At 46.6% G+C, this 27,940-nt stretch overlaps 1 protein-coding gene across 2 annotated transcripts in view; it reads right to left on the bottom strand.

The window, feature by feature from the left end:
• Positions 1-26,569, bottom strand: part of FARP1 (FERM, ARH/RhoGEF and pleckstrin domain protein 1) — a 309,007-nt gene extending 282,438 nt beyond the window's left edge. Inside the window, exon 1 of one of the 2 annotated variants that reach the window (XM_044927132.2) lies at positions 26,441-26,569. The gene's annotated coding sequence lies outside the window, so the exon portion shown is untranslated. Of the gene's footprint in view, positions 1-25,515; positions 25,688-26,440 lie in introns of those variants that run through there. The other variant, XM_044927129.2, reaches the window with a different exon arrangement.
• Between the last annotated feature and the right edge of the window lie 1,371 nt (positions 26,570-27,940).

A 27,940-nucleotide genomic window follows, 5' to 3' on the forward strand; every position in this document is an offset into this window, starting at 1 on the left:
TTCTTAACCACTGGACCACCAGTGAAGTCCCAAACTCCTTTCTAAACAGCCTCTCAACTCATCATCCAGTTTCCAGATCTTCCACCCTACAAGTTCTTCCCAGACATTGAGGGAGGGGTTCCACCAAAATGAGGGGGAGGACATAAAACTGAGAAGACAGAGGCTCCAGAAAACAGATTTCAGGAAGAGAAGTCGGGGCAGGGGTGGGGGGTGGATTCCCAGGATAACATCAGAGATCCTACACCGGGTAACAGAGGTAAGGAGGATGGCCAGGGTCACCAAGGGGGAGATGGCAGGATGCTCACCAGGCCAGAGACGAAGCCAGGCCAGACTGGAGCAACTCAGACCTCCAGACAAATCCCCTTGAGGACTGGGGATAAAACAGGGCCTATCTGAGCATCTGATGAATTTGAATAAACTAAGAGGGATTCAGGCAGGAGATGAGAATTTTGGAGTGAATTATATAACTATATGGAAAATGAAGTGGAAGAAAAGTTAGGTAATTATAAAGGAAAATTGGGCAAAAATGGAAACTAGCCACCTTTGACTCTTACATTATTCTTTGAACCAACATAAATTAAAAAAAAATAAACCACAAAGTTCTAGAAGAAGTTATGAGACTTTAAAAAATGCTCTCAGACAGCAGAAGCTCTCTCCAAACATGACCTAGACCCCAGACACCACAGAAGGAAAGGCTGACGAAGTGCAGAGCCGAACGGCAAAGTACAGAGCAGGACAAAGCGTTTAAATACCCTTGACAGAGGGCTAATCTCCTCCACAGGCAAAGGCTCTCCTATACAGCAATCAGAAAAATGGACAAAGGACAGGAACAAGCAGTGGACAGATCCCCCCAAAATGTCCAAGTGGCTCGTCAACATCTGAAAATGTCTCCAACATCAAAAAGCAGTAAGAAAAACACAAGTGATAATTAAGAAACCCTAACATTTCTCATTGGAGAAGGAAATGGCAACCCACTCCAGTGTTCTTACCTGGAGAATCCCAGGGACGGGGAAGCCTGGTGGGCTGCTGTCTCTGGGGTCGCACAGAGTCGGACACGACTGAAGCAACTTAGCAGCAGCAGCAGCATTTCTCACTGATCAGATTACGAAAAACGAACACTGGACATGACTGTGGTTGCTCAATGGAACAGGCAGTTAATGCAATGATTCAGAGGGTTCTCTGGATTCAGATGGCCTGGGTTCAAGTCCTAGCTCACCACTCACTGGAGCTGGCCCTTAGCCAGGTTACATCATCTCTATGACCTCAGTTTCCTTTATCTGTAACGATGTGATACCCACAGTACTTCTAAGAGTTGCTCTGAGGATTAAACAAGTTAACATCCACAAAGTACTTGAAAAAGCATCAAGTAAGAACTATGCATGAGTTAGTACAACAAATGAACGAACTCCTGAAGGGCAAAGTGGCAATATCCATCTACATGAAAAAGAAATACACCCTTTGACTGCAGACCCCACCTCTGGGATTTACATTTCGGATGTACTCACAAAGAGACTTCAAGAACCTTCTCTGCAGCATTGTTTACTAACAGCAGACCATTTGAAATATAAATGTCTATCAACAGGGACAACTTTACAGGTAATTAAAGGTTCCCCATAAAATGAAATGTTACCTGCCAATAAAAAATGAGGCAGATCTGTACATACCAATATAAAATAATCTTCAGGGTGTGTTAAGTGAACAAAATCCAACATAACATCTAGTATATGCTACCATTTGTGTTAAATGGTTATGCATAAAATATTTCTGGAATAATATGCTTTTTTTTTAAAATGATGGGAGGTTATCATATAGAGGTCCTACCAGGTCTGTTTTTAATGGGCAAGAATCAAGAATGATTCTTTCCAAAGTGTTGGAAAAGTCTCTCTTCTTAAGGAGAGTAAACGTTCCCCGTATAACTTTATTTTCACTATTTGCTCTACAAACCTTGTTCCCACAGCCTTGTGTTAAAACAAACTTCAGCCTGACAGAGTTCAAACTGCCGTGAACCCTGAATTATTGGGGTTGAAAACCAAGGCCTGACGGTCCACGTGCAGAGCAGCATGTCCACAATACCTACTTCAGGCATTACAATTTGTCCTAAAGCTCTGAGACGGTTTTCACTTCTTTCAATATCAGCATGATATGCCAAATGACAGTACACTTAATTTTTAGAAAGACAAATAACAAGTTCAAAACCAGATTCAAACATGCACTCTACTGTTCACAGCAGCACTGTTCACAATAGCCAAGACGTGGCAGCACCTAATGGACGCCTAAAAAGGTCCACTGACAAATGACAGACAAAATGTGGCACATATATATAATGGCGTGTATTCACAGTCATGAAAACGAATGAAATTATGCCATTTGCGGCAACATGGTTGGACCTAGAGATTACCATACTAAGTGAAGTAAGTTAGAGAAAGACAAATACCATGTGATATTGCTTCTATTTGGAATCTAAAATATATATACATACATATGTATAATATATACATAAATGACCTTATTTACAAAAAAGAAATAGATTTACAGATGTGGAAAACAAGCTTAGAGTTACCAGAGGGGAAAGTACGGTGGGTGGGGGCGGAAAGGGAGTAAATTAGGAGTTTGGGATTAGCATATACACACATAAGATAGATAACCAACAAGGATCTACCATATAGCACGGGGAACTATATCTAATGTTTTATAATAACCTAGACATCCTGGAATGTGAAGTCAAGTGGGCCTTAGAAAGCATCACTACGAACAAAGCTAGTGGAGGTGATGGAATTCCAGTTGAGCTATTCCAAATCCTGAAAGATGATGCTGTGAAAGTGCTGCAGTCAATATGACAGCAAATTTGGAAAACTCAGCAGTGGCCACAGGACTGGAAAAGGTCAGTTTTCATTCCAATCCCAAAGAAAGGCAATGCCAAAGAATGCTCAAACTACCGCACAATTGCACTCATCTCACATGCTAGTAAAGTAATGCTCAAAATTCTCCAAGCCAGGCTTCAGCAATATGTGAACTGTGAACTTCCTGATGTTCAAGCTGGTTTTAGAAAAGGCAGAGGAACCAGAGATCAAATTGCCAACATCCGCTGGATCATGGAAAAAGCAAGAGAGTTCCAGAAAAGCATCTATTTCTGCTTTATTGACTATGCCAAAGCTTTTGACTGTGTGGATCACAATAAACTGTGGAAAATTCTGAAAGAGATGGGAATACCAGAACACCTGATCTGCCTCCTGAGAAATCTGTATGCAGGTCAGGAAGCAACAGTTAGAACTGGACATGGAACAACAGACTGGTTCCAAATAGGAAAAGGAGTTCATAAAGGCTGTATATTGTCACCCTGTTTATTTAACTTAAATGCAGAGTACATCATGAGAAACGCTGGACTGGAAGAAACACAAGCTGGAATCAAGATTGCCGGGAGAAATATCAATAACCTCAGATATGCAGATGACACCACCCTTATGGCAGAAAGTGAAGAGAAACTCAAAAGCCTCTTGATGAAAGTCAAAGTGGAGAATGAAAAAGTTGGCTTAAAGCTCAACATTCAGAAAACGAAGATTATGGCATCCAGTCCCATCACTTCATTGGAAATACATGAGGAAACAGTGGAAACAGTGTCAGACTTTATTTTTCTGGGCTCCAAAATCACTGCAGATGGTGACTGCAACCATGAAATTAAAAGACGCTTACTCCTTGGAAGGAAAGTTATGACTGATTTGATCTGATAGTTGACTTAGTAATTCAGATATATACACATATATACTTTTTCAGATTCTTTACCACTATCAGATCAGATCAGATCAGATCAGTCGCTCAGTCGTGTCCGACTCTTTGCGACCCCATGAATCGCAGCACGCCAGGCCTCCCTGTCCATCACCAACTCCCGGAGTTCACTCAGACTCACGTCCATCGAGTCAGTGATGCCATCCAGCCATCTCATCCTCTGTCGTCCCCTTCTCCTGCTGCCCCCAATCCCTCCCAGCATCAGAGTCTTTTCCAAAAAAGTCAACTATACTTCTACATAAAATAAATTTTTTTTAATTCTTTTTTTGAGTATTTTTTTAACCACCTTTTTTAAAAGATTGAAGTATAATTTACAATGTTGTGTTAGCTACAGGGATACAGTAAAGTGATTCAGTTATATACATACATATATCTATTCTTTGCCAAAGTCAAAAAGAATTTAAAAATCAAACTAAATTTCAAAGTATTTTGAGGATGAATAATACAATTCCTGACGGAACCTCTTGGCCTGCCAGACCAGCTCTTTTCAGAGAAACAGAGGAGACTTTCCTTCCACACACAATGCACAGTGGAGGACAGAGCAGGAAGCTACATTGGCGGTGAAGTTCGCTCTGCAACCCTAAAAACAATTAAGATTATGAACTTGGTTCATATTAAACCAAAACCTAAGCTCTATGAAGATTCATAACGCCTCCACTGGATGCACAGCAGCAGGTAAACGTGCGGACAAAGGGAAAGTCCCCGATGTGTCCGTCTGTTGTGTAATCAAACACAAATCAAAGGAGTCAAGAGATTCGGTGAGGAAAAATCAAGACACTTCAGCATAAACCCACAAAGAGCACCCCAGACTCTCTGGCTCTTTCAGTCTCAACTAAAAATGTCTTCTTCCACAAAAACAAGGGTCCCTGAAATGCTGACCAGTCGGTGTCAGGCAAACAGGGTCCAGACGGTCAACCGACCTTCATCTGGTTAAGACAAATGACACTCCTTTAAAAAAAAAAAAAAAAATATATATATATATATATGTATATATAAATGAACGTATTTACAAAAAAGAAATTGGCCAAAGCCTGAAAGGGAGGAGAGTTATCTGGGGGAGAATGCACACATGCATATGTATAGCTGAGCCCCTTTGCTGTCTACCTGAAACTATCATAACATTGTTAATCAGCTATATTCCAATATAAAATAAAAAGTTAAAAAAAAAAAAAGAAATTGGCCTAGGTAGCCAGCCAATCAACAAATATTAACAGAGGCAAAATACCCACATGGCAACTTCCTCATCCTTTCTTCACTCCTCTCCCCCGAAGTCTTAAAGGCGATTAGGTACACTTACTGTTCGCTAAAAAGTAAGACTATTTCTGGAGTTGGTGCCAATGGCATTATTCATAGATTCAAAGTATCCAGTAATTTACTCATAAGTCAGCTAAAGAGGGGTAATTAAGAATATTAGAAAAGATCATCCTCGGTTTAATGTACAGACCACTAATGTAGGATATCATGGCCCCCAAACAAGTTATTTTTCTCCTCTAAGTGAGCATTTGTTGTCAAGCATCTGATGTGCAAGGCATCTCTGCCATTCACAGAACATGAAGCATCTCTACCTTCCCAAGAGGCTAAGCAGGCCTGTGTCTGAGAGGCTAAAACCAAGGCCAGAAGCTAAAGGACGGGGATGCCAAAGCAGACAGTGTCAGAGGGTAGTTCAATTCAGTTCAGTCGCTCAGTCGTGTCCGACTGTTTGCAACCCCGTGGACTGCAGCACGCCAGGCTCCTCTGACCATCACCAACTCTCGGAGTCTACTCAAACTCATGCCCATCGAGTCAGTGATGCCATCCAACCATCTCATCCTCTGTCGTCCCCTTCTTCTCCTGCCTTCCATCTTTCCCACCATCAGGGTCTTTTCAAATGAGTCAGCTCTTCACATCAGGTGGCCGAAGTACTGGAGCTTCAGCTTCAGCATCAGTTCTTCCAGTGAATATTCAGGGGTGACTTCCTTCAGGACTGACTGGTTTGATCTCCTTGTTGTCCAACGGACCCTCAAGAGGCTTCTCCAACACCACAGTTCCAAAGCATCAATTCTTTGGTGCTCAGCCTTCTTTATGGTCCAACTCTCACTCACATCCATACATGACCACTGGGAAAACCATAGCTTTGACTAGACGGACCTTTGTTGGCACAGTAAAGTCTCTGCTTTTTAACATGCTGTCTAGAGGGCAGGGTGAGGAGTAAATTTAGATCTGCCATCAACGCACGACTATAAATTCAAGGCTTTTACAGACCATGGGAGCCCAACAGCTGGTGAGAAGGTCGGCTCAGGTTTTAGAGGTTCAAGGTCATTTTACCAACAAGGCCCCAAAGAGGATATCAGTTCTCTTCATTCGACAAAGATTTAATGGCTACTGACAATGGCCACAGCCTGTGCTAGGCAGCAGCCCCACAGAAAGGAGCAAACTAAACCCGTGTCTACAGGTACACCAGCGAAAGGTGCTTCTTCCCAGCACACACCACTGAGAAGGCAGTCTGTGTTCCCGGATCTCACCCACCCCTTCTTTTGGAAATCCTGCACCACTTTCAACCCCCCAACCTGGCAAGCAGGTGAGCCCCGGAGCAGTATTCACTTCCAGAAGCATCCGTCAGAGTTAGGACTACAGTTCTATTTTCTAACTCGTGAGGAAGGCTACACACTTCCAATAGAAAGTAGATCCCAAGCCCCCTGCCCACAAATGCCATGAGGAAAAAGAATCTAGAGATAAGACAGGCAGAAGTAGTGAGTCTTCATCAGGCCCCTACATCCTTATAAGGACATTCTGCGCAATCTCCACATGATAGGTCATCCAGAGACCCCCCCCCCCCACCGCCCCGCGCCTCGTGAGCCCAAACTGCATTCGCCTGAAGAAAGGTCAACAGGAAGTGACCTCATGAGACCTTTGAACTTAACCACGTTAGTTTAAGGACTACGGAAGCAACGTTAAGGGGGGAGAAATTCAAAAAACAAATGTACAAGATATTATAAAGTTGAAAAAAATTAAACAGTAAAAAAAAAATCTAAATTTTAGGAAAATGTTGGATGTTGGTAATGGGGGCAGTAGTGGGTGAGGAAGGGGTATATAGGAACTCTGCTTTCTACTCCATTTGCTGTGGACCTAAAACTGCTCTTAAAATAACCTTTTTTTTAATTAAGCAAAGGAAAGAAAACTATGTAAGGCAAATATGAAGAGGAGAACAATCCGTGTGTGAGTACGTGTATTTGCCAAACCACCGTTCTTCACTTTTCAAAGTTTCTACAACAATCCTATTATTTTTACAATTATAAAAGAGACATGCAGAAGAAACAAGGTGATTTTAAAAAGCTTTGTTTAAAAAAAAAGGATTCAAGGAAGCACAGCTAATTCCCACATGAAATACACCAGGCCAGGCTTATGATCTGTTCGGGTTACCCAAGCCACTCTGCAAGCAACGCAAGGGAGAAGCGGGCAGCCATCCCCCTGCACCAGGCCAGAGCAGCCACAGCCCTGAACCACACGAGCCCTGCCAGCAGAGCGACAGTCCTCGCTGCCAGGCTGGCATCGGCGCCCGGGAAAGCCTCATGGCACAGGTCCTTTGTCATGTGGCTATTAAGCTGAAAACAGATCTCCTTCCTGCTGCAGCTCCCAAACGTCCACGCCGAGTGACAAAACAGCACTCTCCGAAACTCTAACAGGCCTTCATCAGGCCTGGGCGTCAGGGTCTCACAGCTGAAATTCTGGAAGTAACCCTGGAACCAACCACTTGTGTCAAGCAGGGACGGAGCAGCGACTGCAAAGGGCCAAGACGTGTCCTCTAAGACTGGTGACTCATCCCCCAAAATGTCTCAAAAGGGAAAATAAAATAGTATCACAATGCTGAAAAGGATGCTGAACTCCCAGGAGCTGATCAGACCTTCCTCATCTGACTCCAGAGCCACTGGCTGCGTGGGGTCAAGGTGAGGCAAGGGAGGCATGGCCCTGGATGTGAAATTTAAGGGGATGCCAAAACTCACAGCAACGAAGATCATCTTTTTTTAATCAATTTTTTAAAAATCAAAAGTTCTTTTTTTAATTTACAATGAACAGAATAACACACTGTTAAACAAAGACAGATTCTTTACCATCTGAGCCACCAGGCAAGGCTTGAACTGTGCTGCTGGAGAAGACTCTTGAGAGTCCCTTGGACTGCAAAGAGATCAAATCAATCCTAATGGAAACCAACCCTGAATATTCACTGGAAGGACTGATGCTGAAGCTCCAATACTTTGAACACCTGATGCGAAGAGATGACTCACCGGAAAAGACCTGGATGGTGGGAAAAATCGAGGGCAGGAGGAGAGGGGGACGACAGAGGATGAGATGGTTGGATGACATCACGGACTCAATGGACATGAGTCTGAGCGAACTCCAGGAGATGGTGAAGGACAGGGAAGCCTGGCTGCTGCAGTCCATGGGGTCGCCAAGAGGTAGACAAGACTGGCTGACAGAACAAGAACAAAACAAAGACAGCGTCTGATCCTGAACCTGCAGATCTATCTCACGTCGCCCTAGTCTGCTGTGCTTGCCTACAGCTGTACTAGGAGCAGATCCCTAACTGAGTCACAAAGAGCATGGACTTGAGGAAAGCCTGATTTCGCTGATCCACTGTGTATGACTGTGGGCATGTTACCCAGAAATCTAAGACTTAGCTGCCTCTTCTGTAAAATGGGGACAACATCTTCCTCATTGAGAAAGGACCAAACAAACGTGCAAGCCCGCAGTCTAACACAGTACCTGGTTTAAAACTGGAAGCCCAAATCCTGATTCCAAGGAGAAGCCGAATATGATTCCTAGAAGGACTTCTGGCCCATGAGGGAGACTATCAAGCAATTTTCTGGAGATAGGTTTTGATGGGTTTTCCCTACCATCACTCTGGTGATGGACTTTTCTCTCTCTCTTTTTTAATATTTATTTATTTGGCCATGCCAGATCTTAGTTGCAGCATGCAGGCTCTTTTAGTCCTGGCATTCGAACTCTTAGTTACGGCAAGAGGGATCTAGTTCCCTGACCAGGAATTGAACCTGGGACCCCTATATTGGGAGTACGGAGTCTCAGCCACTAGACTTTTCTTATTTGCATCTTCAGCTGGTAGAAGTGAGGGCCATTCCTAGCACTGAGCTATGCCAGGGGAAGACAGCAAGTGAGGATGGAGAATGACGCCTACCCTGGTTAGCTCCTCAGGATAAGCAGGAAAGTCATACCCAAACAGCATGGCACAGTGAGCAGACAGACCACCTCTGTGTCTCTCAGATTTTCCATCCTACAGCAAAGCGCAGGCATTATTTAAATAAAAGGAATCAAACCACCAGGAGAATTTTTCAACCTCTTGAAAAATTGACAATTTTCAACCTCTTGAAAAACTGACAATTTTTCAACCTCTTGAAAAACTGACAATTTTTCAACCTTCAGTCTTTGCCAAGGTACCTACCACCCAGGGAAAAGCCACTGTTCCCCTGCCACAGGCCCTGACCCTCACCACCAACTGTGGATCTGATAACGCCGACTCTGGGATTTCATTTTTTTTTTAACACCAAAAACATTTTGTATTGGGGTACAGCCAAATAACAATGTCATGACAGTTTCAGGTGAACAGTGAAGGGACTCAGTCATACATAAACATGTATCCTTTCTCCCCCAAAACCCCCTCCCATCCAGGCTACCACATAACATTGAGCAGAGTTCCATATGCTATCCAGCAACCAGGAGTCCGTTTTCTAAGTCTGTCTCTTTCTGTTCTATAACACAGGATATAACACAAGTCCCTTCAGTCCCATGGTAGCCAGCTTCCAAGATGGCTCCCAATGACCCTTGCCACCTGGCACCCCCACTTTTGTGTAGTCAACCCCCCACTGAATCATGGCTGGCCTGTGTGATCAAGAATCTGTGGACGCGACCAAGTAGAACTTCCCAGTCTAGGTCATTAAGGTCAAGGCAGTTTCCACCTTGGTCTCCTCACAAACTACTCATTCTGGGACAACCCAGCCACCATGCTGTAAGGATACTCCAGCAGCCTACCTGAGATGCTTCCTTGGAAACAGACCCTACCACCCCAGCGGACATCTCTGCTGCAAATATCCAAGCCAGAACTGCCCATCTAAGACACTCCCAGAGTCCTGCCCCAGAGAAGCTGTGAAAGACAGTATTTACTATTGACGTGTGGGTTAGTCACTCAGTAGCGTCTGACTCTGTGACCCCATGGACTATAGCCCACCAGGCTGCTCTGTCCATGGAATTCTCTAGGCAAGAACACTGGAGTAGGTTGCCATTCCCTTCTCCAGGGGATCTTCCTGACCCAGGGTCTATTGACATAAGTCACTCAAATTGGGAGTAGCGTGTCACACAGTAACAGATAATGAATCCAGGCCCTGAAGCCTGTGTTCTTTCCTCCAGGTCTCCACTGCCTTTCAGCTGCTTCTATAATTCTTTTAATCATTATCACTGGATATTCACATAGAGAATTAACAAGATACTCAAATCAAACCTCCACACCCTATCAGGTCTCTGAGCTAAGTATCTATGCCACATGCTGCTGCTGCTGCTAAGCTGCTTCAGTCGTGTCCAACTCTGTGCTACTTACCTCTATTTCTTGCTGGCTTTTTTACATTCTGAGCCTCAGCTTTCATAGACACAATTGCTCTTTTTGAGTCATCCCTTCCAAAAATGGGCAGCTAACAGAGTTTATTAAGCCTCTGCCTGTAGGCTTCCCTAGTGGCTCAGTAGTAAAGAATCCACCTGCAATGCAGGAGACACAGGTTCAATCCCTGGGTTGGGAAGAGGCCCTGGAGAAGGAAATGGCAACTCACTCTGGTATTTTTGTCTGGGAAATCCCATGGACAGATGTTAGGGAAATTAAATAGTCTTCTTTAGGCTTCAGAGACAAAGCAGAACAGGCCTCTGACCTTGCTTCTAACCTGCCAGGACACTGCCCTGACTGTGAGTGACTGCCTGCTGCGAGTGCAAGACTTGCTGCACCATAGATGAGCTGGTCTTGAGATTGTTGAGCCCCTGGAGGAGGTCTGGCCAACCAAGCCCCAGGCTGAACAATATTCCAAGTTCTTCAAGACAAAACAAACAACATTAGCATGACACCAGAGTTGCTACTTGCTCACAGATTGATGATGATATCAGTTTTCCTCCCAGGATTATAAATGGGGAACCAAACTGCAATCTTTGAAGTCTCACCCACAGAGCCAATGTGCTGCCTGGGACATCTTCCCAGTTGAGACTCCAGATGTGCTATGTCCCGGGACTTCCCAGAGCTCTTTGAGTCTGGGTGTTGGTCTAAACCCAATATGGTGAAGTACTCTCTGCTGTTTCTCTTTTCATGTTAGTATACTGAAAGTAAGCTAGATAATTCTCTAATGAAAGTGAAAGTGAGGTTTCTCAGTCGTGTCCGACTCTTTGCGACCCCATGGACTGTAGCCTACCAGGATCCTCCATCCAGGGGATTTTCCAGGCAAGAGTACTGGAGTGGGTTGCCATTTCCTTCTCCAGGGGATCTTCCCCACCCAGGGATTGAACCCCAGTCTCCCGCATGGTAGGCAGATGCTTTACCGTCTGAGCCACCAGGGAAGTCCTACTTCTCTAATAAATACTGGTATTATTTATTTGTATATAACAAGTGGCTTACTTTGTTAACAAATCCTTTGACCCTGAGATGAAAGTGAAACTTCTCAGCAAAACAACAGAGGAGCCTGGCAGGTGATACAGTCCACGGGGTCGCAAAGAGTCAGACACAACTTAGTGTCTAAACCACCACCAGGTAGCCCAGGAAAGCATCTAGTCAATATCTTTGAATAAGCTCCTCATATACTGATGTTTTCTCAGCATGTTGTGTTAAAAAAAATAAACAGCCATGCTGACACACCAGTACACACCTGTTCAAACGGCTACAGTGAAAAGCAGGGACAACATCACGTGTTGAGGAGGACTCCACTTCTGGGCACCTCCCGGTGAGAAATCACACCCATATTAAGACCTGCACGTGAAAGCTTCTAGCAGCTACACATGTAGCCATTCTATTCACACTTGCCCCAAACTGGAAACAACCCCAACGTCCTTCAACAAGTGAATGGCTACGCAAACCGGGGTACATCCATACAACGGAACAGTAGTCGGCAATCCAAGGGAAAGAGTGATGTTAAAAACAGCTCAGAAGAATCTCAGAGACGTTGTGTGAGTGAAATGAAAGAAGCCAGTCTCAAAAAAGGTTCACGCACTGTGATTCCACTTATAAGACGTCTGAAAAAGAACAGATAGTGACACAGCAAAGGTGAGCAGTTAACAGGGGTGGCGGAAGGGGACAGGGGAAGGTGAACCCAAGGAAAGGAACAACACCTGGGAATTTTTTGAGCTGCTCAAAATGTTGCATGTCCTGGGGCTTCCCCGGGGGTTCAGTGGTTAAAGAATCTGCCTGCCAGTGCAGGAGACACAGGTTCGATCCCTGGCCCGGCAAGATCCCACATGCCACAGAGCAACCACACACATGCAGCAACTCCTGAGCCTGTGCTCTAGAGCCCGGGAGCTACCAGTGAGTCCACGTGCTGCATGTAAAGTCCACGTGTCCTAGAGCTTGTGACTGACATCAAGAGAAGCCACAGCAGTGAGAAGCCCGCATACTCATACAACTAGAGAAAAGCCCACGCAACAACAAAGACCACACACAGCCAAAAATAAATACAATTATTTTTTTAAAAATTCCATATCCTGTGGTGTTGATCACACAAATCCATACACGTGGTAAAACTCACAGAACGCTACAGGGGGCGGAGAGGGCACTTTTGCTGTAAACATATGTATTTTTTAATTTAATGCACGTGTGATTTCCTTCCAAAGCAATCTCAACTCCTTTTCACCCTTAACTGTGTCTTGTTAAATCACCTTCAGGGCCTAGAGCCCTGTTGATTTTCAAAGCTTAAAAAAAAAAAATGCTGGTCAAAAGGACTTCTACAAGTTACTTGGAATCTGCTGATCTGTATCTCAGGAGTCCACGGTCTCTCAAACAATTCCATTCATTATTTTCCTCCAGAGGACAAAACCTCCCACTTGTATATCCCTGCAAACAGCCTTGCCTGGGAGCAAACCATCTTTTAGGAGGACATAAACACAACTTCACGGACTCTCAATAAATGTGTCCAGTGAGTGAATGATGGGGTCCCTGAAGTCACAGGACCCAGACTATCCTGAGGGCATACGATAGCCTCAGGGGAAAACCCAGGCCCCACCCCTCCAACACCCTGCTTTGAGCCAGGCTTCCCATATGGCTCAGAGGTAAAGAACCCGCCGGCCAATACAGGAGACTCAACAGACCCAGGTTCAATCAAGTCAGTAAGGTCCCCTGGAGGAGGGAATGGCAACCCACTCTAGTATTCTTGCCTGGAGAATTCCATGGACAGAGGAGCCTGCTGCTGCTGCTGCTGCTGCTGCTAAGTCGCTTCAGTCATGTCCGACTCTGTGCGACCCCATAGAGGCCAGCCCATCAGGCTCCCCTGTCCCTGGGATTCTCCAGGCAAGAACACTGGAGTGGGTTGCCATTTCCTTCTCCAATGCATGAAAGGGAAAAGTGAAAGTGAAGTCGCTTAGTCGTGTCTGACTCTTAGCGACCCCATGGACTGCAGCCCACCAGGCTCCTCCATCCATGGGATTTTCCAGGCAAGAGTACTGGAATGGGGTGCCATTGCCTTCTCCGACAGAGGAGCCTGGCAGGCTACAATTCATGCAGTTGCAGAGTCAGACACAACTGAGCGACTAAGCACGCATGCACACACTTTGGGCCACTCTCTGAGCACGAGGGTGACCATCCACTTAGACGCCTTTTGTTCTGACACCCCAGGCAGTTAGCACCTTTCAGTGTCAAAAATGTCTCAATTTGGACCTATATATATATATATATATATATATACACTGTCCCCTTGAAGACAAGGATTTTTCGGCCTGTTTTCTTCACTGTTGTCAATCTCAGGAATCGTGCCCTCCGGGTAAAAGGTGCTTGACAGACCTTTGTGAGAAACTTGTGAAGAGTTATTGAGACTCTAATGAGTTGTGATTTTTCCGGCTACCTGAGATCCTATGATAAGATCCTCATTAATCCATCAAAGAAAGGCTCTGTTTTAAGTACCCAGAAAGTAGAACAGAAGTTTTGAGACACAGCTCCTGACCTCCAGAAATGAACTCTGGGGGAAAAGGCAAAATCCACACATTGGGGACTAACTAATGATGTGAGCTACACCACAGATGAAACCAGTCAGGCCGCCGTTGGCAGCAGCCGCCTTCGGCACTCCCCTGGGGGCTCGCCAAAACTTCTGTGGATAATCTCCAATGGTAAGCCAATGGAACTGAGACAGAGACACTGCTTTGATCGGGAATTAGCAAAACGGGCATGGCTTGGCTGGGTCACATATGGGTATCTTCTCTCTCAAAATATGGTTGTCCCGAAACAGTCCTGTCTGCTGGGGACTGATTAGGGCTGCCAGGAGCTAACATCCTTGCTTACTAAGTGCCTCTGGCCAACAACAGAGAAAGGGGGCACATGGGACTTCCCTGATGGTCCAGCAGTTAAGAATTCACCTTCCCAATGCAGGGGGTGCAGGTTCAATCCCTGGATTAGGGAGCTAAGATCCTACGTGCCACAGGGCAACTTATTCCATGCACCAGGAACAAGAGAACCCCAAGGGCTGCAAGCAGAGAAGACCTGCATGCCACAACGAAGACCCAGTGTGGCCAGAATTCAAGAAGGTAGGGGGCACCTAGAGAGTCGTCACAAGTGATAAGAAAAGAGCGTAGAAGCACAGCTCCCATCCCAGCCTGCCTGGTGCACTTCTGCAGGGGCCAGCTTTGCTATAGACTCACCCTGAGCAAGCTTCCACCTCTCTCTTCCCAATCTGGATGGTGTATCTGAATATAAGCGAGAGGAAGGTTGTTTGGGGCTGATATCTAACCACTGTGACGCCCCTCACAAGGGACCATTAGGTTAGAACTGCAGCTCTCAGTGCTTGGACATCAACCTTGACGTGATAGGAATCCTCCAGCTTCGGCACAGCCCCAGGAGGTGTGGACGGTGCCCCTCCTTCCTGTCTCTGTCCCTCTTCCCCGCTGGGCCCTCCCCCAGGAAGTTATTTCCCCTTATTTTTGTGTGTCAATCCTACCCACCTGGAAAGGCGGGTTCCCCATCCCCACCCCATCCTTGTACATCCCTCCATCACAAGAGGGGTCCCTCATCTGGCGGAAACAGGAGTCCTTCCCTGGAGGGGTGGAGATGGGGGTTCAAACTTCAACTTGGTGAGTCTCAATCCCAGTGCGAGTGGCATGAACGTTTCATCCCCGGGAACGGAACATGTGCGAAGGTATGATTAATCGCCAGCATGACAGGGGGGTGGAGGGGGGGTGCTGCCTGACTTTTAAGGTGGGGCTGTGGATGCTATGGGCTTCCTTGGTGGCTCAATGGTAAAGAATCCACCTGCCAAGGCAGGAGACACGGGTTCAATCCCTGGATCAGGAAGATCCCCTGGAGAAGGAAACGGTAACCCACTCTGGTAACCTTGCCTGGGAAATTCTATGGACAGAGGGGCCTGGCGGGCTACAGTCCATGGGGTCGCAAAGAGTCGGACACAGCTCAGTGACTAAACAACAATGGATGCTACAGTTCCTGCAACGCACAGGGCAGCCCCACCATCACCAGCAAACTGTCCCAAGTGCCAGTGGGGAGAACCAGGAACACGAAGCCAATCCCACACGTGGCTGGAGTCTTCGGACCCAGGTCTCGATTCCTGAGATGACTCACCTTCGCCTGTTCTGGGGTTGGTATTGAGAGCTACCAAATTCCCCATTCTACCTCTTATGACTCAAGGTGGGTGTCTGCCCCTTCCCGGTTCTAACTCTTATGACTCAAGGTGGGTGGGTGTCTGCCCCTTGCAACAAAAGAACCCTCTTTCCATAGATTTATATACAGATGGTTGCAGCAGTCAAATATTGCAAGTAAAAAAAAAAAAAAAAAAGACCAATAAAGGGCAATGTTAGGTATATTATGTAGAATTATACAGGGAAACATTATAAAGTCATTAAAATTTTCATTTCAAAGAAAACTCAATATGAAAAACACTCAGCGGTTAAGGCGGGAAAGTGGCTTCTAATTATACATGCATTGTTCTCACAATTTTTTTAAAAAGTATGTCTGTCTGTAGAGAGACAAATACTGGGAATATATTGAATATGCCAAAAATCAAATGGAAATAAATCAAGTTTTAATTTTCATAAATTCTGACCAGCAGGATTGCAAGGAATTTTTACTTTCTGTTTGATACATAAATACTTTTCTAATCCTGTTACAAAAAGTAGTGTACAAAGGGAATACTAAAATGAGCAAACAAGTTAACAAAAACACACGTCTTTACTGAAAGCTCCACTTAAATGCAACCTCCAACCAGAATCCAATGCCTTAATGTCTGAACACTTCCGCCATGACAGTAGCTTTTGCAAAGCTCTCGTCATATTGTCATTATCTAGATAACCTCTCCAATCTGGTCTGGATACAGAGAACTGGGCCCTATTTTTGTGGCACCAATATTAACTAGTAATTCAACACAGCTGGTCAATCAAATACCTGTTGCGTTGATAAATCCTCACACAAAACGAAGTAAAAATAAAATGGCAGTGAATATGCAACTTAACCCTGGTCACCTGACCACCCTGATAGTAAGGGGTGGGGGAATGACCAGATTTCTTCTTAAAGGTTGTATCAATCAAAAGAAAACAGACTGGAGTCTTCTAATTCTATACTCTGCAAGTTCTTCACTTGGATATTTTCCATTCAATTCATTTGCTTGGATTAAGGTTATCATAAAATCATTCAACCTTTCTTTACAGGGTCATAAATACCTGTGTCTAATTTTTGAATGTAGTAAATCTCTAGTTTACCCAAATCCTGACATTTTCAAGCAGTTCCTTCTACTAATAACACTGGCCCTCAATAAGATTTCATGCCAGATAATCAAAAGATTTGGCAAGATTATAAAGGAAGACATTAATCTCTGATTAATAATGGCCTCACAAATCTCCTAATCCAAACCCCAAATGGTCAGTTCTAAGTAGATGTCCTGCAAGGCCATCAAGAGAGGAAAAGGTAAAATTTATGCAGATATAGTGACCAGATTCGCACGTGTTATCAAATACCTACAGTCCTTAAAAATCATTCATCTTTCACAGCAACTTGGTATGATCACTAAGCCCCTTTCCACATAATTAACAGTAAGAAACTCTTTTTCTCATAGATAATGTCAAATGGCAGATGAAAGATCAAGTCTTCCAACCTGTCAGAATGGCTCTCATCAAAAAGACAAGAAATAACAAGTATTGGTGAGGATGTAGAGAAAAGGAACCCTACAGCGTCGGAAGTGGGAATATATTGATAAATTGGTGCAGACACTATGAAAAAGAGTACAGAGGCTCCTCAAAGAATTAAAAATAGAGCTATCATACAATCTAGCATTTCCACTCCTGGGTATTTACTGAAAGAAAAGGAAAACACTAATTCAAAAAGAAACACACACCCCTGTGTTCACTAAAGCGTCATTCACAATAGCCAAGACATGGAGACAACCTAAATGGTCACTGACTGAAGAGCAGATAGAGAAAACACAGGGATATTACACAATGGGCTGTCACTCAGCCATCAAGGACAGTCTGCCATTTGTGACAACACGGATGGACCTACAGGGAACAATGCTAAGTGAAATAAGTCAGACAGAGAAGGATAAATACTGTATGTTTTCACTTATATGTGGAATCTAAAAAACAAATGAATAAATAAAACAAAATAAAAAACACAAATGAATAAATTTGTGGAATCTAAAAAACAAATGAATAAATATAACAAAACAGGAACAGACTCACAGGTACAGAGAAAAAACTGCCGAAAGGGAGGAGGGGTGGGGCAATGTGCAAACCGGGTGAAGAGCATTAAGACGGACAAATGATCTGTTATAAAGTCACAGGGATACAATGAATAGCACTGGGAATACAGTCAATAATGTTCTAATAACCCTAGCATGAGGAGAGGCAATGGCACCCCACTCCAGTACTCTTGCCTGGAAAATCCCATGGACGGAGGAGCCTGGTAGGCTGCAGTCCATGGGGTCGCGAAGAGTCGGACATGACTGAGCGACTTCACTTTCATGCATTGGAGAAGGAAATGGCAACCCACTCCAGTGATCTTGCCTGGAGAATCCGAGGGACGGGGGAGCCTGGTGGGCTGCAGTCCGTGGGGTCGTACAGAGTCGGACACAACTGAAACGACTTAGCAGCAGCAACCCTAGCATGATGCATAATCTACAAAAATATCAAATCACTATTTTGTATACCAGAAGCTAACATAATATTGTAAATCAACTACACTTCATTTTTTAAAAAGCAGACCAAAAAAGACAAGATATTTTTTAAAAAGAAAGACAAAGTCTTCCGATGAATGTATCAGTCAAGATGCTTTGGACGACAAGAACAGAATTAGAAAGTGGGTAAATTTATTGTCTAATACACTAAGTCCAGGTTGGCATTATTTGGTATACAAAACTTGCTATTATTTAGTATACTAAGCTCCAGGTGCAGGAAGACTGGTGACTAAGTGATGCCCACAAGAACTCTGCTTCCATCTTTCAGCCCATCATCCTCTTGCCCTCATCCCAAGGCTGATCACAACATGGCTGCTGTGATTCCAGACATCACATTCAGTCCGGTATCGGGTATCTCTGTGAGAGTACAGAAACACTCCCCAGATCCTTCCTCAAAGACCACCAAATGTTGGCGGCTTCTGAGAAGCACTTTGATTAAGGACAAAAGGAGTGTGAAGAAGGCTGTGCCATCATTTCCTGATGACAACAAATGTGTGACACTAAGCAGCATGGGACCGTAGCAGCCCTTAGCTGTAACAGCTCATCAGGCCGCAGCGGGGCCATTAACCTCTGGGCGACAAGCCTAGGTACAGAAAGCAACAAGCTGGGCATGGCAGGGTAGAAGGACAGAAAGAACTCGTGTCCTGGGTGATACTGTGAGCCGAGACACTGAACCAGGGACCCCTTCCTTTCTTATTATTTGAAGCAACTAATTGGTGACTTTCAGAGAAGGCAATGGCACCCTACTCCAGTACTCTTGCCTGGAAAATCCCATGGACGGAGGAGCCTGGTAGGCTCCAGTCCATGGAGTCACTAAGAGCTGGGCACGACTGAGCGACTTCACTTTCACTTTTCACTTTCATGCATTGGAGAAGGAAATGGCAACCCACTCCAGTGTTCTTGCCTGGAGAATCCCAGGGACAGAGGAGCCTAGTGGGCTGCCATCTATGGGGTCGCAGAGTCGGACACGACTGAAGTGACTTAGCAGCAGCAGTAACAGTAATTGGTGACTTTCACTGCTATAAGTCAAAGATTCTATCACTTGACGATAAACGCACTCTTGAAGGCCCCTTGCTTGAGCATCAATAACTTGCCCAACATCACAAAGATGGACAACATACAGAAGGGCCGATCTGTCTTATCTTAATATCTGTATTCCCAACTCTTCTCACCTTTAATACCAATCTCTAACTTCCGTATCCTAACATGTCATGGAGTTTTCAATACAGAAATTGTTAAATTTATCTATGTATGTATTTGTCTTTTCCATTACGGTTTAGCACGGGATTTTGAATAGAGGTCCCTGTGCTCTACAGCAGGACCTTGTTTATCCATTCCATGTATAACAGTTTGCATCTGCTAACCCCAAACCCCCAATCCATCCCACCCCACCCTCCTCCCGCTTGGCAACCGTAAGTCTGTTCTCTGTTTCTGTGAGTCTTGTTTCTGTTTCAGTCATGACACAAATTTTAATTCAAGTCAAGCAATATTTATTTACCTTCTATGAGCAGGAGAAACAAAAATCAGGAAAACATGCTTTCTGATCTGACAACCCTTGTTATCCGGTTCAGAAAATGAGGAGAATACATAAATAACACGATGAAATTCACACCAAAATAGGAAAACTAAACGCCTTTTACAAGCACCCACATATGCCCTTCTGACCTCTTTTTACAATGTTACATCTTGCTTTTTCCTAGGGCTCCATTTTTTGGTATTGATTTTGAAAATACTTCTTTTCCACAATCCTTCTGTGTGCTAAAAGAACAAACAACTCAATTTTGAATTTTGGAAATCTATTTATTTGATCACAATCTTAAACCCCTTGTTTCCTAAGATTTTTCAAAACGAGCAGGGTTTTCGGGTTTTTTTTCCCATTTTCATGTCTTTTCAACTCAGTTTCAGTTAGGAAAGATCAGAACTGCATGAAGTAAATGGGGTCTGACCTCCTGAACGGAGTGATATTAGTGTATGTCTTACACACAAAACTGTGCTATTTTTCCAAAGTTGAAAAAAATTCTCTGACCTTTAATAAGCTCAATAAGTGGACCATGTACAATGTTTTCCTCATAAATTTTGCTCTTCAAAAGATGCCATTAAAAAAGGAGAAGGTTAAAAAATAGCCTGGTGAACACATTCGTAATATATTTACCTAACAATGTACTTGTATGCAGAATATACACAGAACTCTCATAACTGTAAAATAAGATGACATTAAGTATGTGCGGTTTCTTACATGTCAGTTATACTCAAAAGCTATATGAAACAATCAGACAAAAATCAATGGAAAAGAACAAAGTGTGAATGGCCACGTCACGAAGGAAGATAGCCAAATGGCCAAAAAGCACAGGAAAACCTATTCTTCTCCTTCAGGGAAATATAAAATTAAACCACAAGGAGATACCACTAACACATCCGCCAGAATGGCCAAAATGAAAAAGATAGGTAATTTCAAGTGCTCATGAGGATTACAGTAAGTGGAACACTCATATATCATTGGTGGGAATGTAAAATGGTAAAAACACTTTGGAAAACAGATGGCAGTTTCTTATAAACATACACTTATTATAAGACCCAGCAATAAAAAGGAAAACAGATCTCCGCACAAAGACTTGTTCACAAATGTTCTTAGCAGCCTTATTCATAACAGCCCAGACTGGAAACAACCAGAGTGGCCAAGGGTGACCAGACTAACAAAGAGAAGCACATCTAGACAGTGAAATACTCAGGGCAGCAGAAAGGAGCACACTGATAAGAGGACGAAGGAAGGGGGAAGGAGGAGGGAAAAGAAGAGGGAGGAGGAGGAGAGAGGAATAAAAGGAGAGGTGAAATTACACCTAGGCTTTGTGAAACTGCAGAACTCCAAAGGGCCTTAAAAGCGGCCAGAGAGAAAAGACGAAGACTATTTACAAATAACAGTTAGCCTGACAGCGGACATAACAGCAACAACAAATGGACCAGAAGACAGTGGATTAACACAGAAGCAATAATCCAGAACTGCACACCCAGCTAATTCATCATTCTGGAACAGATGTCAAGGCCCACAAAAATTGAGGTTACCCTCTGGCTTGGGAAGATTCCCCTGGAGGAGGAAATGGCCACCCACTCCAGTATTCTTGCCTGGAGAATCCCATGAACAGAAGAGCCTGGTGAGCCACAGTCCATGGGGTTGCAGAGTCAGACATGACTGAAGCAACTTGACACAAGCGCACACCCCGATAAATGCTCACTCATGGAACTTTCAAAGAAACCTCTCTCAGGAAGAAGGAAAGTTATCCCAGAAGCAAATTTTTCAGGTAGGTTTTACTTTCTTCTTCATGCTTTTTTGTGTCGGATTTCTTAAAAATGAGTCTGTATATTTTTACAATACCTGACTTTAAAGGTTAGCTTCAATGGTTAAATTAGAACAAAACAGAAATGAAATCAAATATCAAATTTTCAAATTCCCAGAGAACAACAACTTGTCAGGGCTAATATCAAATTTCCCTTAAAAATTTTAAAGGCTAACTTGAAAGGACATGAAAATGAGGTTTATTTATTCACTCAGCAAGTATTTAGCAAAGATTTGTTGCGTGGCATGCACTAAATAGCAGATCCTGAATTAATATGATGAGAACAAAAAGTGAAAGGCATCATAATACTGGATTTATGTCTTCTCTTACACAATACCGTTACGGAAAGCCCAAGTCTACATGTAGAGTGCGGTTGCTCTTGTGGATGAAGAATTTTACATAATAGAAAAAAGATAATCTAATTTGGCCCAGGGCCCTTTTGTTTGAAAATGTATGCACAAATATGACCATCTAACACATGAAATTAATTCAGTGTAAATGATGAATTCTCATATTAATTTAATTGCCAATCTTGCCATCTGTCTCTAATTTCCATCCCATGTTAAATAAGAAAACTGCCTGAGTTCATGGGCAGCACTGAGCATGCACTCACTTTTAGGCCCCTTGTACCCTATGGTCCCTGGTTTATTTCACAAGTATCAAAGGCTTAGGGCTTGGGCATTTAATATGTATCAATTGTTCCCTTTTGCTCAAAGTATCCACTTGGCAAAATATTTTTAACTGACTTAAACCTGGAGGAGGGAAGCCTATTAAAAGACAGTTTCTCCACTTTTTAAATAAACAGTTTCTGGGGCTTCTTGATTAAAAACAAAGGCGGCATTTGGCATAAAAGGACTGGTGAAATCAGTATTTCTAGTAATTTGAATGGAAACCGTTGGGCTCTGATCTTGCCCGACATGTGGAAGTGGTTAAGGCAGTAACCTGGCGGAAATAGAGTGAGGGGCCTGTATGATGAAGTGAGGCCACAGCAGAAACTCGAACCATTACAAAGCAAGGGGGAAAAAACAAGTTGGTCCACCATTGCCCATTCAACAGTCAGGCTTGGTGAGCCCTCCTTTCAATCAAAGCACCAAATAACAGGAGAGGTGCAGCCGCGGGAACCTTTAAAATCCCACCCTTTCCCTTCCCAGCAATGGTAAGCAACACCTGGAATACCTGGGCACTCAAAGTAGCAACAGAAAGGACTCCAGTGATTATACTTTGGGATTACAAGTGCATGCTCAGTCGCTCAGTCGTGTCTGACTCTGCGACCCCACAACTGTAGCCCGCCAGGCTCCTCTGTCCAAGGGATTCTCCAGGCAAGAATACTGGAGTGGGTTGCCACGCCCTCCTCCAGGGGATCTGAGGGGATCTTCCCGACCCAGGGGTCGAACCCAGGTCTCCCGTATTGCAGGTGGATTCTTTACCACCTGGGAAGCACTGGGATTACAGGAGCTCCTCTCTTATGTGTAGCATCTTCAGTTCAAGAGGAAAGTGCCTTTCTCAAAAACACTAAGCAGCTCTCTGCAATATGCAAGGTCAGTTGCAAAAGGTTTGTCTGACATGCCTGGTTCACCATGCTGTCAAAGCATGAGCCAAGTACCTACAAATTCACACAACTTCCCTCATCCTCTGGGAAACCCACATTCCATCTTTCCTAAAGTGTTCAGCAAGCAAAAACTGGGCTCCCATCTCTTCTTTAGTGTTCTCTAACCTCCTCAAGGATGGAAAAAGATGTTCATTTCTGATGTCTATCACATGCATATATATTTATATATCCTTACAAATATATACCATTCTCCAAATGAATTAAACTCTTCTATGACTATTAGAGTTCAGTGAATGCTAAAGGATGAATTCCACTTTAAAAAAGTAACCCTTTCAATACTACATTCAATTCTTATCTTCTTAGAAGGCATTTCCTCCAACAGTTTTTTAAATAAAAAGCAAAACAAAAATGTTCACCCAAGCTCCTCATAGTCTTAAGATAATTATAACATAACTGCAGTACACCAGAAGAAAATTATCTAGGGTAGATTTTTAAGTCTCCTTTTGGTAAATTTGGCCACAGAGTAGCCTTAGTATTCTATTATGACCTAGGGAATTCAATCCCCGTATAAAATTCCAGGAAAAGACTAATTGTGTGAAAAGGGACACTATAAAACTCGCTTCAGGATTCCCAAAGGGGAAGCCCTCCTTGAATGAAAAACCACACCCCAACTTATAGGGGGCAAGCTACTGAGTCTGTGACCCTATGGAGAACAGCTACATCATCACCAGGTATTTCAAGTTTCTCATCCACAAAGAAGAAGAGATTATGGGAAGCGCTAGGCTAGCAGCTTACTATTTCCACCAACACTTCGCCCAGGAAGCCAGCCACTGGCCAATCATGTGTCTATTTTACCCAGAAGCAGATCTATTAGCCAGACATTCTAAAAACACAAACGTTCCGTTGTGCTTGGAGTAACTCCAATATTGGTGCCTTGCTGCAGAAGGATGCTGCAGGAATATAAAGTGAGCCATGTGGATGCTGAGCCCACATGAAGAGCATTGTCAGAAACTATCATACCCAGAAGACCAACCCTACGGAAAGGCTGAAGGTAAAGCCCCAACCAGAAGGCTGTGGAATGTGGAAGACAGCCAAAAGCAGGAGACTTCAGAAGGGCCTGCCTGATCACAACAGTGAGGACAATTTTTAAGGCAAATGTCCCAAAGCTCTCAGGACCGAAAAAGCCTTTCTTCCTGCTTTCTGTCCGGTTTAGACTAAGAAAAGTAAGACAATGCTGGAAGATGTTCTGAAATGGGTTTGGCCAAGTCACCAGGCGCAAAGCACAGTGAACCTAACCCACAGGGTTTAGGCTGGGTTTTGGCTCCGGCTGAAGACGCTGCCTGAGGGCTGGGAGAGATGGGGGTCCCCAAAAGCCATGGCTCAGGGTGGAACAGTAATACAGGGGAGGGCGGGGCTGACCAAGTCAAACCTGGGAAACTAACAAGCAAGACATTAACCAGGACCATAAAATGAAACAGCCAGAGGCCACCATGGTACTCCAGAAGGATCACAGAGACAGGCTGAGCCGGCTAAACTGTTCCAGATGCGAGACAATCTCTCCGCATCTCAAGCGGCGGATCTGATAACCAGAGTCCTCAGTTCTTCGTGCGTCGCACCTCGCTCGTTTTCTGGGAGACCCTGCACAAATTTCAGAGCTGGGCTCCCACGGCCAAACACGACATCCAGACTGATGCCTGGGAACGCGTGTTCCCCCTCGAATAAAACACACACACATGCACACACTCAAAGGGTCTGGCCGGAGCACACAGCTGAAGTTTCCGGAACTTAAATCGTAAAACCACAATCAGAAGTTGTTTTGAAACGTTCACCACAAAAATCTGTGTCCTTTGCTTTTTAAAAAAAAAGGGGGGGGGAGGGGGAGAGAAACTTTGGTCTCCATAAAGGCTAGCGATAACGAGGGACAAAAATGCAATTCGGCCAGAGGGCGTGTTCCTCTTTGTCACCCACCCGGGGTCCCCGCGCCGCGCGTGGGCGAGCCGCGAGCACCCGCGCCAGCGGCCATCCCCCCCCCGCCCCAACCCGGCCAGCGGGCGGCCTCGGGAGCCCAGATTGCGGCCGGAGGTCCGGAAGCCGCGTCGGGCGCTGTCAGCGCGCCGGGTGGGATGGGAGGAAACGGGGGGAGGGCGCCCCGAGGCGGGGGGAGGCGAGTAGGGACGCGCGCGGAGCCCGCGGCTCGAGTCCGCCGAGGTGAGAAGAGGGCGCAAGGGGCGGCGCGGGGCCCTGGGGCCCCGGAGCTCCGGCTATTGTTGCCTGGCTGGAGGGCGACTCTCCCGCCTTAGTTAAAAGGAAGCCCGATGCCACCCGCCACACCTCCCGCAGGCAGGACCCGCGGGCCACGCAGCTCCCTCCAGCCGCGCCCGAATCGGCCGGCTCCGGGCGCTCGACTCGCACAAGTTGCCGCCCGCCCGCCCGCCGCGGTCATTGTTCGCCGCGCGCCTCCTACCTCCACGGCGCGGGCGGCTCCGGCTCCCACTCCCGCTCCCGGCCTCCGGGCTCCGCAGCTCCGAGCCCCGGGCGGCCGAGGGCGCGGCGGCTCCGGCTGCGCGTGCGGCGGGGACGCTCGGCTATTAATACCCGCGGGCGGCGGCAGCGGCGCGGACGCGCGCACGGGGCTGGCGGTGGCCGGCCGAGGTCCGAGCCATCAAAGGTGGCGCGGGGCGGAGGGGAGGGCGGAGCAGGCTGGGTGGGTGGGGAGCGGGCTCAGGGTCGCCATGGCCGCCTCGACGCCGGGCCGAGCGGCGCTCGCGCGGGGAGGAGCGGCGCAAAGCGGGCGGCGGCCGCGTCCCCGCCCCGCGCGCCAGCCGAGCGCTGCCCGCAGCCCTCTGCGCCCGCGCCGACCCCGCCGCCTCCAGGCCGGCGAGCGGGAAGTGAAGGCAGGCGAGCCCCTCCCCGGGCCTGGGCCGGCCCCTCGGCGAGGGGCGGGGGAGCCCCAGCGCCGCGCCGCCCGAGCCGCGGGGACAACGGGAGAGCCACAGCCCCCTCCAGCGTCCGCGCCCGCGCCCTGCGAGCCGGCGCACCCCGCCACGGCTCCGCTCCGCCCCGGGGGCAGGTGCGCCTGTGGGCCGCCCGCCGCGAGCGCCCTCCCCGGCCCGGCGAGCCCACCTCCGATCCGCGCCTTACTTGGTCCTGCGGCCCAAGCCGGGCTCGCCGCTCGGCCACCGCCCGGCCAGAACGCAGGAGGCGCCGGGGAGAGCGCCGAGCCAGCAGGGACGCGCCAGTCCCGCCGCTGCGGTCGGAAAGCGAGAGGAGGGCGCGGGAGACGAGCGCCCGGGCGACACCGCCAGCCGCTGGCGGAGGATCGGCCAGGATCGGGACTCGGCGAGTCGTGCTTACGGTCGTTCAAGAGGGAGCCCCGCCCGTGAGCCTACCTCCTAGGACTTTCCGTCTCCGCGCGGGCCGCAGCGCGGTGCGGGGACCCACGAGCACCTCCCCTTCCCCGGGGCCGTTGGAGCGGGCTTCCGGCACCACCCTGGGCCACGAGGGACTTAATCCCGGAGGGGCAGTGGTCACCTCCCCTCCCCCACCGCGGCCCGGCTTCCTCCACGCCCCGTCCGGGGACCCGAGCGATGCCGGCGCACGGGAAAGGAGTGGAATAGGTCAGCTGTTTACAGATTCTTGTGGGGCCTCGGAGCTCCGGGAACTCGATGGAGGCGGGAGCAAGATTCAAGGACCCAGCAGGCAGGGACCTAAGAGGGAAAAGTCAATGGTTCTCATCCTCCAGCTGAGAGCTACCGCTTTACACCTCCATCCCCCATCCTCAGCCCCGGGTCTTGCCCTTTCTTCTCTTGGATAGGCCCTCTACATATGGAGGGCAAAGGACTGGCGGCAGGTTCCAAAGGAAAAACCACCCTCGGCTAGATCCGGAGGACACCCACCCCTGACGGCCACCGTCTACAGCGCCCTGGCCATTTGGCGCCTTAGAGAAGTTTTCTGGGCTTCCCTGGTAACTCAGCTGGTAAAGAATCCGCCTACAATGCAGGAGAGCCCGGTTCGATTCCTTGGAGAAGGGATCGGCTACTCACTCCAGTAGTCTTGGGCTTCCCTGGTGAAATGGTAAAGAATCTGCCCGCACTGCGGGAGCCCTGGGTTCCATCCCCGGGTGGGGAAGATCCCCTGGAGGAAGGCATGTCAACCCACTCCGGTATTCTTGCCTGGAGAATCCCCATGGATGGAGGAGCCTGGTGGGCTATAATCCATGAGGTCTCAAAGAGTCAGACACAACTGAGTGACTAAGCAGAGCACAGAGAAGTTTTGGATTTCCACCCTCCACGCAGGGTTCTTAGGAGAGGCCACAAGTGAACTGGAAGGGGTGGGGGGGTCCCGTCTGTAGAAGAGTGGGTCCCCTTGAGAACAGGGAGCATCGAGGGAGGGGAGCACCCATGCATAGCCAGTGTGAGCAGTTTCTGGAACAGAGACATTTTGAGTCTGGGGTACCAAACTGGGGGGGTGGTTAATACATTTTTTTAAGTTTGTATTCATCTGGCTGTGTCTTAGTTGTAGCATGTGGGATCTTGTTCCCTGACCAGGATCAAACCCCAGCCCTCTGCATTGGGAGCTTGGGATCTTAGCCACTGGACAACCAAGGAGGTCCCTGTTTTTTTGTTTTTAACCCCTTTCTATTTGGTGGAAAGGGGGTTCCCAGGTGGCACTAGCGGTAAAGAACCTGTGTGCCAACGCAGGAGACATAAGAGACATTGGTTTGATCCCTGGGTCTGGAAGATCTCCTGGAGGAGGGCACCGCAACCCACTCCAGTATTCTTGCCTGGAGAATCCCATGGACAGAGGAGCCCGGCGGACTACAGTCCATGGGGTTACAAAGAGTTGGACATGACTGAAGAGACAGCACTTGGTGAAGGTGGAATTAAAAA

This window comes from Bubalus bubalis, chromosome 13, assembly GCF_019923935.1.
Source record: "Bubalus bubalis isolate 160015118507 breed Murrah chromosome 13, NDDB_SH_1, whole genome shotgun sequence".
NCBI classification, from domain to species: Eukaryota; Metazoa; Chordata; class Mammalia; order Artiodactyla; family Bovidae; genus Bubalus; species Bubalus bubalis.